We start from the raw sequence: 16999 nt of genomic DNA on the forward strand, positions 1-16999 counted from the left end.
CACTGTTGAAGTTTTTAGCGGAAAATGGGTGCAAGGCCTGTAAAGATAAAATGCAATTTTGTTGTACTCAAGTCGTATTTTTAGGACACTGTGTAGCACAAGGCACGAGGCATCTCACACACAGCAGAGTATAAACTATTGTACAAATACCAGTTCCAAAATCTTTAAATGCTTTACGTACATTTTTAGGTTTAGTCTCTTACTGCAGACCATGGATTCGTTCCGCATCCATTCTCATGCAGCCCCTGTATGATTGCCTAAAAAGTCAGCCATTCGGACTCACCCCAGAAGCTGAAGAGAATTTTCATAGCCTTAAATTAGTAGTACAAACAGCTCCAGCCCTTGGTACTCCAGACTATGACAAACCCTTCAGGTTGTACTGTACTGAACAAAATGGACATGCCACTGCAGTTCTCACACTGTGTTACCCACAGAAGTAGCAGTAGTAAATTTTAAAGCTCACACTAAGGTGAGTTCACCAGAGACAAAAGGAAATTCTTTGGCAGACCAAGCCGCAAAAGCAGCAGCCTTAAAGCCAGTAGGTCCAGTAACAGTTATGATGTACCAACATCCTGAAGACTCCGCGGTCAACATCAGCCCCACAATACTACAAAATCTGCAAAACCAAATATCCAAAGAAGAAATAACTAGATGGCAGAATCAGGGAGCTACCCTGAGAGCGGATGGACTATGGCAACAACAAAATAAGCTGTGTCTGCCACAAACAATGTTCCTATGATGGCACAGGTAACGCATGGACAGACACACCAGTCAAAAACAGCAATGATGGACTTGGTTAACAAAACCTGGTATGCTCCAGGGTTTAGCACTGTAGTGAGTAAGTTTGTACAAGGGTGTATGGTATGTGCCACCAATAACGTGGGGAGAACAGTGAAAGTGCCAAAAAAACAGTCATGGACCACAGCAGCGCCCGGTAGCATATTATTCAGCCAGACTAGACCCTGTGGCCCGAGGTTCCCCATCATGTGTGAGAGCTATCATTGCTGTAAATTCAATGTTAAACAAGGCCTCAGATTTGGTCCTGGCATTTCCAGTCCAAGTTTTTGAACCACATGATATTACTGCTATTCTTACTCAAGTACAGCCGAAGCACTTGTCAACAGAAAAACATTTGAGATTAACCTGTGCACTTCTTCTTCCTGAGTAGGTTACTTTACACCACTGTACTACATTGAACCTAGCTACCTTACTGCCTTTGGAGCAAGGGGGAGAAGACGTAGGTAAAGTATGTTCACAATTTTTGCCTGAAACTGATGAACATGATTGTATGGCCCTTATGGCCCAGGAAACAGTGGGGTTTGCACATGTAAAAGATACCCCACTCCAAAATCCAGACCTGATACTCTTTGTGGATGGTTCACGGTATTGTGTGCAAGGTTCTTTCTTCACAGGCTATGCAGTCACCACAGAACATACCGTACTTGAAACAGCATCCTTACCGGCCTCACGCTCCACACAAGAAGCAGAACTAAAAGCACTTGCCCAAGCCTGCCATCAGGCCATAGGTAAAACAGCAAATATCTACACTGACTCTCGGTATGCATTTGGGATTGCACACAATTATGGCCCCATATGGAAGGCTAGACAGTTTTTGACCTCTGCAGGTACACCTGTAAAGAATGCAGACTTTGTAAAATACTTGATGGAGACCCTGATGTTACCCACAGAAGTAGCAGTAGTAAAAATTAAAGCTCACACTAAGGTGAGTTCACCAGAGACAAAAGGAAATGCTTTGGCAGACCAAGCCCAAAAGCAGCAGCCTTAAAGCCAGTAGGTCCAGTAACAGTTATGATGTACCAACATCCTGAAGACTCCGCGGTCAACATCAGCCCCACAATACTACAAAATCTGCAAAACCAAATATCCAAAGAAGAAATAACTAGATGGCAGAATCAGGGAGCTACCCTGAGAGCGGATGGACTATGGCAACAACAAAATAAGCTGTGTCTGCCACAAACAATGTTCCCTATGATGGCACAGGTAACGCATGGACAGACACACCAGTCAAAAACAGCAATGATGGACTTGGTTAACAAAACCTGGTATGCTCCATGGTTTAGCACTGTAGTGAGTAAGTTTGTACAAGGGTGTATGGTATGTGCCACCAATAACGTGGGGAGAACAGTGAAAGTGCCACAAAAACACACCCAAAGCCAATTTACCCATTCCAGAGACTACAGATGGACTATATTCAATTACCAAAAGTCGGTACCTATGAGTATGTGCTTGTTTGTATTGATCTCTTTTCAGGATGGCCAGAAGCATTTCCAGTAACCAAAGCTACAGCCGTAGCCACAGCAAAGAAACTGATCAACGAGGTGGTGTGCAGATATGGAGTTCCAGAGGTGATCGAGAGCGACAGAGGAACTCATTTTACGGGTGAAATCATGAACCATGTGTTGTCAGCTCTAGGCATAAGTCAAGCCCTACATACACCATACCATCCACAGAGCAGTGGGAAGGTTGAGAGACTAAATGGGACTCTCAAATTGAAAATCCAAAAAGCAATGGTAGAAACCGGGAAACCATGGACCGAGTGTCTACCATTAGCCTTGTTCTCAGTAAGATACACTCCAACAAAAAGAACAGGTCTCAGCCCATATGAGATCTTATTTGGATCGGCTCCCAGATTAGGATGTTATTTTCCACAGGTGCTCCAAATGCAGTATGGTAGGTTAACTGACTATGTATCAACCCTGAACAAACAATTGACCAAGGTGCATGCACAAGTATTTTCTTCCATTCCAGACCCAGAATCGGTTGCCGGCGCGCATAAGCTAGAACCAGGAGATTGGGTCGTTGTCAAAAGACACGTGAGGAGGAGCCTTGAGCCACGGTTTGATGGTCCTTTTCAAGTTTTGCTCGTTACAAGCACCTCAGTAAAGCTAGAAGGAAAACCCAGTTGGATACATGCCAGCCACTGTAAAAAGGTCCTGATACTATCAGAAGAATCTCAAGAAGCGTCAAAGACGAAGGACTGAGAAGTCATGATGAAGCTTTTCTCGGTTGTTGCGATAATTACTGTTTTTATGATGTTACACAATGTATGGACAGCAACCCCTGTGGTAAAAATACAAGGGGAAGGCCAGGGAAAAATGTTCACAATGAGCTGGAACAATGCTACAAGGACACGGAAACAAGGCAATTTTACATGTCAAGAAAATACCAGGTGTTTGATTGCCAATTGGACAACCACAGCAGGAACTTTTAAGTCAGGACCAATGGGAAGGAGTGGGTACTTACACCTAAAATATGGGGAACAACCAAATGTCACGATTACCCAGGCGTCAAGTAAATTGCTTATTTGTTGCATTAACACTGACAAACATTTTGTGCAGAAATATTTGGAAAAGCAAACGATACAACGAAGAGACTACTATAATGAAAGTGTAAAAGGATGTGATAAGGTAAATGAAACTATTTGTTACGAGGTATGAATAGAATACTCTGTACCAATGCATCAGAAATAAGTAACAGAACGATTTTTGTATTATCAATTGAAATTTTACATGATGAACATAAGCCACACATAACCGAACAAAGTTTAGAAAGAATACCACATACATGTAAGAATGCTGTTACTCAAGAACAAAGGAAGAATATACATTTCAATATCTCCTTCCCTAAACCCCCAGATTGTCACACTAGAATAAAGAGAGAATGGTATGACACAATGTTATGATGGGTAGGAACGGGACTGGGAGTATTGAATGGTATACAGTTAGAAACAGTCATGAATAAACTTGGTTCCGTAGGAGACGACACAGCAACAGCCTTACGCGTAGGGGCTACATGGTTGCCTACGAGTTTTGCTACCCAACAGAGTGGTCTCAAAATAGATCAGCTGTTTTTAAATGTTTTTAACGAATCTATGCTAGTGCAATATAGAACCATGGAGAATATCTCAGCGTTTGTAAACTGGACTGTATGTATTCTCAAAACAATATGGCAAAGAGAACAGATGGATGATTTTAAATCAAAATTATTCAGCACACACGTAAGACAGTGGACAGATATTCTACCGGTAGAAAAAGTGGATGATACTTGGTTATTGCTGCAACCCGAACATACTGAATGCACTCCCACTTGGTGTGCTGGTAAACTAATAGCTTTCAAGGTAAAAAGCCCTACATTGTTATGCAAATTTATAGTTATGCCTATGGTGATGATAGACCCAGTTATGTTTGAAGGACAGTACTGGATGCCAGAGATAAAGGGAACTCACATAAGTTCACAAAACACGACTGTTGACATTGACCTATGCCAATTGACGGAACAGGGGTATGTGTGTAATCAGCAATCAGGAATATATGAACCCTGTTTGATGCAGCATCAAGATAATGTTTGTTCACTCACAGTTATCCCTGCTTCACAATTGAGAATATATATAGAAGTAGGCCCCTTGCATGTATGTCTCATAACGGATGACCTAAAGACACTTAAACAATTTAATGTCACCAGTCCATTCTCAGGGTGTTTGTATAATGTGACTCATTTGAATTGGGGTAATGATACGGTAGTCTTCTTGCCCACCCTAGAAGAAATTATGTCTACAATATGGGTTCCTGAACCACTACCTTATAGCAATTTTAGTTTACCGTTAGAAGAACTAAGAAGGGTATTACAAAAATCACAAGATGTCCAGAAATTAATAAAAGAACACAATGTAACCCTAAATAAAGTAAAAGTATTGGCTACTATAGCTTCAGGAAAAATAGTGCATTTATCCTCAGCCATAAAGGATGTTAGTGCCCACCACTGGTATGATATTTTCACAGGATTTTCCCCTACAGCCACTACAATATTACACGTATTGTTTCAACCTTTAATCTGTATGATGATATTATTTGTACTACTTACATGTTTCAATTGTTATACTTTATGTAAGATAAGAAATGCTTTTTCTCGAAGACCTATACACTATGAGCAGAGACGGATGTTGTGAGTTTAAGAGATAAGATGGTTAAAATCACAAAAGGGGCAATTTGTGAGAGATAAATGGTTAATGCTCTTATGACTATACAGAATAATGGGTATTTTAGAAAGGTTAAGAGAAGAAATAGTTTGCAGATGCTCTGCCGTCCCTTGAAATTGCAAACAGATGGTGGTCAATCACTTGACCACCCCCCTAAGCATAAAGGAAACCTAAGGGAATACCTGGTGCTCCACCAATGAGCTTTTATGGGAAAGGAAGATGTAAGGCTTGAACATACAGATGACTCATATGTTATGGAATGTTCTTTGTTCGTCTGATGCTATAAGTATGAGCACTGTAGTTCAATAAATTAGAAGTATTACTTTGAGAACTTGGTCTCAGTGTGGCTTTACTTCTCCGAGCTCGCACCCCCCCCCACCTGATTTGAACCTGCATAGATGATCAAGGCGTAAAGTGACCCCATTGCGATCACAGCTGCGCCGCCTGCTAGGTGTGGCACTGTGTGTAATGCTCCCGCGGTCTTCCAGAATTTCATAAATGAGATTTTAAGAGACTATCTGGGGGTATTTCTTGTAGTGTACCCTGATGACATACTTGTGTTTTCCAAGGACTGGTCCTCCCACATTGAGCATGTCAGGAAGGTGCTCCAGGCCCTTCGGAAAAGCAAACTCTTTGCAAAAACCGAAAAATGTGTGTTTGGGGTGCAGGAGATACCATTTTTGGGTCAAATCCTCACTCCTAACAAATTCCGCATGGACCCTGTCAAGGTTCAGGCCGTGGCAGAATGGATCCGCCCTGCCTTCTTGAAGGCCTTAAAGTGTTTCCTGGGGTTTGCTAATTATTACAGGAGATTTATTGCTAACTTCTCAGTCATCGCTAAGCCTCTTACGGACCTCACTCGTAAAGGTGCTGATCTCCTCCACTGGCCTCCGGAGGCGGTCTAGCCATCTGAGGTCCTTAGAGGTGCTTTGTCTCTGTCCCAGTGCTGATTCAGCCTAACCAAATGGAGCCATTTATCATGGAGGTTGACGCCTCCGAGGTGGCAGTGGGTGCTGTCTTGTCCCAGGGTACTAGGTCTCTCACCCATCTCCGTCCCTGTGCCTACTTCTCCAGGAAGTTCTCCTCCACTGAGAGAAACTATGACGTTGGCAACCGCGAACTCTTAGCCATTAAATGGGCATTTGAAGAGTGACGTCATTTCCTGGAGGGGGCTAGGCACCAGGTAACAGTCCTTACTGACCACAAGAATCTGGTTTTCCTAGAATCTGCCCAGAGGCTAAACCCGAGACAAGCTCGATGGGCGTTGTTTTTACGAGATTAAACTTTGTGGTTACCTATAGGGCTGGGTCAAAAAATATTAAAGCTGATGCTCTGTCGCGTAGCTTCATGGCTAGCCCTCCTCCTGAGGAGGATCCTGTTTGTATTTTGCCCCCAGGTATAATTATATCCTCTGTGGATTCAGACTTATTCTCCGAAATTTGCGGCTGATCAAGCTTCTGCTCCCGAGAACCTTCCTGAGAACAAGCTATTTGTTCACCTGCAATTCCGGCTAAGGTTGCTCAGGGAGAATCATGACTCCGCACTATCTGGCCATCCAGGCATCCTGGGTACCAAGCACCTCATTTCTAGAACCTATTGGTGGCCTGGGTTGCTTAAAGACATTAAGGCCTACGTCACCGTTTGTGAAATTTGTGCTAGGTCCAAGACTCCCAGGTCCCGACCTGTGGGCTTACTATGTTCTTTTCCCATTCCCCAGAGACCTTGGACCCATATCCAGGGCCGCCATCAGGAATTTCAGGGCCCCATACAGCTACATTTTCTGGGCCCCCCTACCGTGGCACCGCCTGTTAACGGTTCTCCGTCCAGCACTATATCATGCTACCAAGGGCTGCCATCAGGGGGGGTATTAAGGGTACTGATGTGAGGGGCCCGGCCAAACCTAATTGAAAGGGGGGCCCGGCAACTGCCGCGACTTGCCTTTGGTAGAAAAAACACAGGCCCCTGCAATGGGGCCCGTTTTTTTCACCAAAAGAATGTCGTGAGCTGCGGGCCCCCCCACTCGTCATGGGGGTCAAACACCGCCTGCCCGCGCGACCGATCACGCGCACCCGCAAACTCCCGCGCGTGCGCACTCGCGAGCGTTTGCGAGCGCGCACCCGCGACCGCACGCAACCGCACGCACCCGCGACCGCACGCACCAGCGACCGCCTGGAACCGCGCACCGAATTTTGAGGCAGATTTTGACCTGCCCACACTATCTTGCCACGTTTTTTGCCTGCGCCAATTGAGGACAGCAGACAAAAAAACGCACCGAAAAATGAATTTTCTGCCTCCCATTGATTTCGATGGGAGGTCAGGGGCGGAACAGCGGCAAGAAAGGACATGCTGCTTTTTCTTTTTTCCATTGAATTTAGATTAAATCAATGGGAGGCGGTTTTTGAAGTTGTTTGGTGCTGATTCTGACGCAGTGTCTGAGTCAATATCAAGTCCCAAAAACTCTGTGAACTGAACCTTATTGTTATTGATTGATTTTCACGCGTCCAGCACGGACCTATGTTACTCTATGGGGCCATTCAGACTGTCAGTGATTTTCACGCAGCGTGTGTCCTCTGCGTAAAACTCACAACATGTCCTATATTTGTGCATTGTTCGCGCATCACGCACCCATTGAAGTCAATGGGTCCGTGAGAATCACGCCCAGCATTTCCGCAGCAGTATAAACTATGAATGAAAACAGAAAAGCACCACGTGCTTTTCTGTTTACAAACATACAAACAGAGTGTCATAATGATGGCGGCTGCACGAAAATCACGCAGCCGCGCATCATACGCTGCTGCCACACGGAGCTGTTATGGACCTTTTGCATGCGCAAAACTCAACTTTTTTGCGCGTGCAAAAAGCACACGCTTGTGTAAATCCGGCCTTAGGGTAGGAACACACTAGGCATGAACACTGCAGATTTTATGCAACACATTTTATTGTGGAAAATCCGCAGCGTATTACAGTCGCAGCCGAGTGGATGAGATTTGAACAAATCTCATCCACACGCTGCAAAAAAAATTGACCTGCAGTGTGGCTTTTTAAGCTGCAGCATGTCCATTTATTCTGTGGAATCGCTGCTCCTCTGTTGCGGCAATGCTGCGGTTCTGCCTCAAAAATCACAAATTAGAAAAAAAAAAGGCACTTTTTTAAATTTATAAAAAAGTTTAGACTTACCCCGGCCATAGTTTAGGTGACGCATCTCTCTCTTCTGAACGTAGCCCGCCTCCTGGGATGACGCTGTAGACCATGTGACCGCTGCAGCAGTCACATGGGATGAAACGTCATGACAGGAGGCCGGGCTGCGCTAAGAATAGAGGATCGTGTAACCTATATCTCATCCACTCGGCTGCGACTGTAATACGATGCAGATTTTCCACAATAAAATGTGTTGCATAAAATCCGCAGTGTTCATGCCGTTCCTGCGTTTTTTGTCTGCAGCAAGAAACGTGGCAAGATAGTGTGGGCAGGCCAAAATCTGCCTCAAAATTCTTTAAGGAATTTTGAGGCAGATTTTTTCGGCCTGCAAAATACTCTGTGTGAACAGGGCCATACATGATCAGCACTTTGAGACACTTTACTCACTGCCAGAAGAGCTGCTGGCTCCCACTCCAGTCCTCGTCAGGCAATGTCTTCGGTCCAGATGTCCAGTCCTTCACCTCCAGGCTCCAGAAAATGGCGGGGATCGTAGAACTCCTGCCGCCGCGCTACAACTGGACTTCTCCCCCTCTCCTTACGCAGCTACGCTCTGGAGGAGGAGGTAGAGGAGGAGGCGGTGGAGGAGGCGGCGGCGGAGGCAGAGGAGGAGGCGGGCCAGCAGGTAACTAGTCTGTGCGCCGTTCTCCCTGTGTGGCTGTCCTTGCCAGTAGTTCAGCGATGTTCTTGTGGTGCGGGCGCACCGATTCCCTCTTGCCGGCGGGCACGAGCGGGTTGCGCGCCGGCACACCCGGTCTTTCGCGCAGGGGCGCGCGCCTGCGGTCCTTCGTGCGCGATCGCGCTTGTGCGCTCGAGCACGCGAGCGCAAGCGGGCGGTGTTTCACGGCGGTGTTTGACGAGAGGGGGGCCCGCAGCTCACGACATTGTTTTGGTGAAAAGAACAGGCCCCATTGCAGGGGCCTGTTTTTTTCTACCAAAGGCAAGTCGCGGCAGTTGCCGGGCCCCCCTTCAATTACATTTGGCCGGGCCCCCTACAGTAGTACCCCTAATACCCCCCTGATGGCGGCCCTGCCCATACCTCCATGGATTTTATCATCGATCTGCCTCCGTCCCAAGGCAAGTCGGTGGTGTGGGTTGTAGTAGAACGCTTCAGTAAGATGTGCCACTTTGTACCCCTCAAGAAACTACCCAATGCCAAGACGTTAGCTACCTTGTTTGTCAAACACATCCTGCGTCTCCATGGGGTTCCGGTCAATATTGTTTCTGACAGAGGGGTACAATTTGTTTCATTGTTTTGGAGAGCTTTCTGTAAGAAGCTGGAGATTGATCTGTCCTTTTCCTCGGCCTTCCATCCTGAAACTAATGGCCAAACTGAGAGGACTAATCAGTCTCTAGAACAATACTTAAGGTGTTTTTATCTCAGACTGTCAAGATGATTGGGTCTCCTTCATTCCCCTCACCGAGTTTTCCCTTAATAACCCGGTCAGTAACTCTTCGGGGGTTTCCCCCTTCTTCTGGGTTTAATCTACGGTTGTCCTCCATTTCACCTGGTGGTTCCAACAATCCCAAGGTAGATGTCGTTCATCGGGAACTGTGCACAGTCAGGGCCCATGTTCAGAAGAACCTTGAGGCGTCCCAGAGCATCCAAAAGACTCAGGCAGATAAAAGACGTTCAACTAACCCTCTGTTTGTGGTCGGGGATCTGGCGTGTCTGTCTTCTAAAAATTTGCGCCTTAAAGTTCCGTCCAAGAAGTCTGCTCCCCGGTATATAGGGCCGTACAAAATCATTGAGGTCCTCAACCCTGTCTCCTTCCGGCTGGAGTTACCCCGTCTTTTCAGATACACGTGTTCCATGCCTCCCTTTTGAAAAGCTGCTCCCCATCATTGGCTACAACGAGGAAACCTCCGGTCCCTGTTCACACTCCGGATGGGGTAGAATTTGAGGTAGCCAAGATTGTCGACAGCAGGATAGTCCAAGGCTCCCTCCAGTTCCTGGTCTATTGGAGAGGATACGGGCCTGAGGAGAGGACTTGGGTACCCGCCCGGGATGTTCACGCCGGTATATTGCTCAGGAAGTTCCATCTTCGTTTCCCCAACAAGCCAGGCCCACCTAGGAAGGGTCCAGTTGCCCCTCATAAAAGGGGGTGTACTGTAAAGGGTTTGCCAGACACAGGTTCTATGTCGACGCCCGGGGTTAATCAGCCTTCATCAGCTCCAAGGTCTGCTAGAGTGACGCGATCTGTTACCACTCAGATTAGCAGGCTGAGGAGAGGGAGAACCTATCACAGCCTGGCCTGACGGTTCTAGCTCCCGCCCTTGGTCTATTTTTACCCTCACTTGCAGCATGTTCCTTGCCTGTGATTGTCTTGTTACCTGGCTCTGCGATTCTTGCTATTTACCTTATTAACCGCTGTTACTTATTAAGCCTGGCTTGACTGACTATTCTCCTGTTCTGATTTGCTACTTCGTACTCTCCTGGTTTGTCTCGTCTCGTTCACCACTGCCTGTTGCTCACTGTGTTTCCATGGGCAACTGCCCCTATCTCCCCCTTTTTCTTCTGTGTGCCCTTGTCTTGTGTTGTCTGTCTTGCACTTATTGAGCGTAAAGACCGTCGCCCAGTTGTACGCCGTCACTTAGGACGGGCCGTGCAAGTAGGCCGGGACTGAGTTTTCGGTAGATTAGGGCTCACCTGTCCGTCTCTCTACCCCGTTTCATTACACTATGACACCTGATAGCTCTGCTACTTGATAGGAGACAGCGGCTCAGCAGACAGTATCACATATAATATGCTTAGATACAACGGCTTTGCAGACAGTATCACACATGCTAGGCCCAATTAGAAGGTTAATTGTGAAAACATTTCTTATGGTGTTTTTCGATAAAAGTAACTTGAACTGGTATCATTTAAATTGTTAACTGATGAATGGCGCTGTTTATGTGGAATTTACCCTGCGGCCTAAAGTACCATATAATGTATTAAAAAAATGTTAAAAAACCTACATTTTGTGGCGTGAATTTGAAAAAAACCTGTAATTCCGCCATTTCTGTTTTGATTTTACAGTGTTTATCGGGCAGCATGAATTGCATGATAACTTGACTCTGCGGGTCATTACGATTATGGTGATACCAAATTTATATAGTTTTATTTTTTACAAAATAATTTGTTTTTGTGACACTGCATTCGAAGAGGAACTACATAGTTTTTCAATGCAACAGCACTTCATAGGGCGGGAAGGGGTTAAAACCCACTCTCTGAAGCCCCCCTTCAAGATACATTTCAACTAATCTGGTCCCCATGGCAGAAATATGTCTTTCCATCTGGCACCTCCAGCAGACTCCTTTCAGTCTAGTTTGATTTATTTTACCTCAGAGTTCCTCTTTTTACCTTTTTTAAATTTATTTTCTCCCCCCTTTTTTTGAACTATTTCTAACAGGGGCTGTGCAGGATTAGAAAAGTATGGCTGCTTTCTTCCAAAAACAGCACCACACCTATCCACAGGTTGTATCTGGTATTGCAGGTTTGCTCCATTGAAGTGAATGGTAATGAGCTGTAGTACCACACACAACCTATGGACAGGTGTGGTGCTGGTTTTTGGAGAAAGCAGACAAGTTATCTTATCCTGGAAAACCCTTTGTCATGGATTGTTCTTGTGCGGAGATGCTCCCTGCATTATCCCTTTTCCTTTATGGCCGCTGATATGTTCTATTCAGCTTTATGGCCTCTGTGGTAAGTACACTGCCAGTCAGTAAAGGGTTAACACTTCAGACCACTATGGGTGACGTCACAATGAATCAGGCGGCAGTGTTAATAAACTCCTGCAGTAATGATGATGAATGTGCTGATGTCATAACTACAAATGTTTATGACATAAAGAAGATTCCATATTAGAAGGTTTTACTGCCACATTCAGCGCCATATTGGATGGGACTGAGGACCTTGAGCTTGACTTCCCCACCAATGCTGACCTGATGTAATTTGTAGGTTCTAGCAGGGAAACCCTTCACCCAAGACAACTTCTTCATCACAGTGATGCCATCCTCTTCATACGGGTTGTCTGTAGTAGAGGGGGGTTTCCAGCAGGAGATCCCTCTCTATTAGCCGGAGTGGAGACAGGTGCTACAAGGAGGCATCTGGAGGACCCGTCTCATCCGTGGATCACCCATTCATTTTAATGGGAGACCAGGAAGACAGACATCCGCCTAGCCAACCAGATCAGCCGATTTATGTGTTTTATGTTGTTCATTCATTGTAATGTCTTTCATTGAAAATCTGAGAAAACGTACAAATTATGTTAAAAATTATATTTTGGCACCTGCTAAGCCCAGAGGAAGGGCAATCCTCCAGTCATGGTTTCCCTAGAGGTTTCCCCCACAGGGGGTTTTTCCTTTCCTGCGTGCTGGAGGGTGACTCTTCGTGAGTCGGAGGTTTGCCATTTTGGGTTTGGTCATATAATATAATAAAAGTTTTGACCATTTAACACCCAATTATAATGCTTTGTGTCTTTATTTTGCATTCTTTGGTTTGGTGATTGGGATTCTGGGTCTATCACATATCACAAAATCATAAGGCCGGACATCTACTTCCCACTCTGACATAGAATGGAGACAACAAGCGTTGCTGCACAATTAAGTGTACACATCCTTACATTAACCCCTTCCCGACATTTGCCATATGGGTACGCAATGGAAAGCTATGACTTCCCACAAATTGCCGTATCCATACGCCAAATGTTTGGCACCAGCTCTGAAGCTGAGTCGAAGTCATCATCGCCGGATCTCAGCTGTATCTTATAGCTGACTTCCGGCTGTAATGGTGGGGACCGAAATTAGCTTCGGTCCCCGCCATTAACCCCTTAAGTGCAGCGCTCAAACGCGAGTGCTGCACTTAAGGTGTTTGCAGCTCATCGGAACCCGAGCAATGAAATTGCCAGGGTTCCGGTGGCTGCAATGGCAACCGGAGGCCTAATACTGTCTGCCTAGCACGGAAACATGTCAAGATCCGGCCGGCGGCGGAGCCTGATCGGCTTCCGTAGCCGCCGGCAAGATGGCGCCGGCTCAGGAGCTGATCCGGCGTCATCAGCGGTGGAAGTCAGCTGGATGTTACAGCTGACATCCACCTGTAATGGCAGGAACCAGAGCTAGCTCCGATCCCTGCCATTAACCCCTTCGATGCAGCAATCGAAAGCAATTGCTGCATCATAGTGTTTACTAGCAGATCACCAGCCCTGACAGGCAATCATGACTGGTGACTGCTGCTATGGCAACAGGACACACAATGGCCTACTGCTCTGCCATTACGGAAGCCGATTAGGCCCCACCGGAAGGCAAAGCTGTCAGTAAATAACTTTCCGATCAAATACATTGCACTACGTAGGTAAAAAAGTGTAAAAGAAAGTATTAAAAAGTGTAAAAAAAAGTGAAAAGTTTGAAAACAATAAAAGTTTCAAGTAATAAAATAAAACACAATCGCCCTTTTTCACTTATCAAGTCCTTTATTATTGAAAAAAAATAATAAACCATACGTATTTGGTATCGCCGCGACCGTAACGAATTGAGGTATCAAAATATGATATTATTTATTGCACGCGGGGAACAGCGTAAAAAAGCCCCGTAAAAAACTATACCGGAGTTTCTGTTTTTTGGTCACTTTGCCCTACAAATATTGGAATAAAAAGTGATCAAAAAGTCGCACCTATCCAAAAATGGTACCTATAAAAACTATAGCTTGTCTCGCAAAAAATAAACCGTCATACAGCTCCGTCGACAAAAAAATTTAAAAGTTATGGTTCTCACAACTTGGCAACAGAAAAAATACATTCGTTTTAGAAAAGTAATTTTATTGTGCAAAAAGTTGTAAAACATAAAAAAGTTCTGTAAATTAGGTATCGCCGGAATCGTACTGACCCTCAGAATAAAGGTAACATGTAATTTATAACGCATGGTGAACACTGTATAAAAAAAATCTAAAAAAGCTGTGCCAGAATTGTGTTTTTTTGTTTACCTGGCCTCCCAAAAAATAGGATAAAAGGTGATCAAAAAGTTGCATGTACCCCAAAATGGTACCAATAATCGCTACAGCTCGTCCCGCAAAAAAACAGCCCTCATACCACTACATCTATGAATAAATAAAATTAGTTATGGCTCCAATAAGTCAGGAAATAAAAAATATGCAGTTGTGCCCAAGGGGAACATTTCTTCTGTTTCAAGAGGCGATTTATCAAGGATCTAAAATTAGGGAACCAGGAAGGGGAGGGTCCAAATATATCTGCTGGAAGCGAGAGTGCCCGTATTATAAAAGGACAACACTTCACAGCAAAATTCCCCAAACTGCAAAGGTGCGGAGTGTGGACCAAAAGGGGCATAAGAAAGGACGCCATATATCAGTGCGACACTGGCCTGTGCAGAAAGGATTGCTTCACAGCGTAACACACATTTATGGATTATTTTATTGTTTTTTTACCCCATTATTATACCCCCTGATTATGCCCCTGATGTACTCTGCCCAGCTCACATATGCCCCACATTATAAACGGAAACGCCAGTAAGACTCCAAACAAAACTATTACCAACCAAATTCCACGCTCCAAAAGCCAAATGGCGCTCCCACCCATTTGAACCCTACAGTGTGCCCAAACAACAGTTTCCTTCCACATATATGGCATCGTCATACCCGGGAGAACCCTTTTAATAATTTTTGGGGTGTGTGTGTCTCCAGTGGCATAAGCTGGGCATGACATATTTGCCACTGAAATGGCATATCTAGGGAAAAATATAAATGTTTACTTTGCACCATTCGCAGCGCAATAATTTATGGAAAAGACCTGTGGGGTGAAAATGCTCACTACACCCCTTAATAAATGCCTTGAGGGGTGCAGTTTCCAAATGGGGTCACTTCTCAGGGGTTTCTTTTTATTATTTCACATCTGAGACTCTGCAATTGTGATCCAATACTTTATAAATCGCCAAATTAGGCCTCAATTTCACATGGTACACTTTCACTCCTGAGCCTGGTCGAATGTCCGGGCAAAAGATTAGGGCCACATGAAGGGTGTTTCTAAAACCAGGAAACCCAGCATAATAATTAGAGAGCTGTCTTGTTATGGTGGCACAAGCTGGGCACCACATATTGGCATATCTATGGGAGAAAAAAAAAATCCCATTTTCACTCTGCAACATCGAGTGCACACTAATTTCTACAAAACACCTGCAGGGTTAACATGCTCACTACACCCCTAGGTAAATGCATTGAGGGGTGTAGTTTCCAAAATGTGGTCACTTCTGGGGGGTTTTCACAGTTTTGGTCCCACAGGCGCCCAGAAACCAATCCAGCAAAATCTGCACTCCAAATGGCGCTCCTTCCTTTCTGAGCCTTGCCGTGTGCCCAAACAGCAGTTTATGACCACATATTGCCGGGTATTGCCGTACTCGGGAGAAATTGCTTTACAAATGTTGGGTTCTTTTTTTCCTTTATATGTTGAGAAAACAAAAAAATTTGCGGTAAAGCTACATCTTATTGAAGAAAAAGGATTGTTTTTATTTTCACTGCCCAATTCTAATAAATTCTATGAAACATCTATGGGGTCAAAATGCTCACAATACACCTAGATGGATTCCTCAAGGGGTGTAGCTTCCTAAATGGAGTCATTTTTTGGCCGTTTTCATTGTTTTGTCCCCTCAGGGGCTTTGCAAATGCGACATTGCCTCTTCAAACCATTCCTGCTAAATGTGATCTCCAAAAGCCAAATAGCGCTCTTTCTATTCTAAGCCCTGCCGTGTGTCCAAACAGCCGTTTATTACCACATGTGGGGTATTGTTTTAATCGGGAGAAATTGCTTTACAAATGTTGTGGTGCTTTTTCTCCTTCAGTCCTTGTGGAAATGAGAAAAAAATTTGCTTTACCTACATTTTCTTTGAAAAAATGTAGATTTTTATTTTCAGGGCATACTTCCAATAATTTCTGCAAAAAACCTGGGGAGTCAAAACGCTCAGTATACCCCTAGATAATTTCCTCAATCGGTGTAGTTTCCAAAATGGGGTCACTTGTGGGGGATTTCCACTGGTTTCTCCCCTCAGGGGCTTTGTAAATGTGACATGGCCTCCGCAAACCATTCCTGCTAAATGTGAACTCCAAAAGCCAAATGGTGCTCCATCCCTTCTAAGCCTGCCATGTGTCCAAACAGCCGTTTATTACCACATGTGGAGTACCGTTTTACTCGGGAGAAATTGGTTTACAAATTTTGTGGAGCTTTTTCTCCTTTAGTCCTTGTGGAAATGAGAAAAAATTAGCTAAACCCACATTTTCTTTGAAAAAATTTAGATTTAATTTTCACGACCTGCTTCCAATCATTTCTGTAAAAAACCTGTGCAGTCAAAATGCTCAATATACCCCTAGATAATTTCCTTGAGGTGTGTAGTTTCCCAAATTGGATCACTTTTGGGGGATTTCCCCTGTTTTGGCACCGCAAGAGCCCTTCAAGCCTCACATGGTGCCTAAAATATATTCGAATAAAAATAAGGCCCCAAAATCCACTAGGTGCTACTTTGATTCTGAGGCCGGTGCTTCAGTCCAGTAGCAAGGTACGGCCACATGTGTGATATTTCCTAAAACTGCAGAATCTGGGCAATAAATATTGAGTTGCATTTCTAAAGGTAAAACTTTCTGCATTATAAAGAAAATTGGATTAAAAATTAATTTCTGCAAAAAATATGAAATTTGTAAATTTCACCCCTACTTTGCTTTAATTCCTGTGAAAAGTTTAAAGGGTTAAGAAATTTTCTAAATGCTGTTATGAATACTTTGAGGGGTAAAGTTTTCAAAATGGTGTGTCTTTTTTTGAGTTCCTAATA

The sequence above is a fragment of the Rhinoderma darwinii genome, unplaced genomic scaffold (genome assembly GCF_050947455.1).
Source record: "Rhinoderma darwinii isolate aRhiDar2 unplaced genomic scaffold, aRhiDar2.hap1 Scaffold_66, whole genome shotgun sequence".
Classification (NCBI taxonomy): Eukaryota; Metazoa; Chordata; class Amphibia; order Anura; family Rhinodermatidae; genus Rhinoderma; species Rhinoderma darwinii.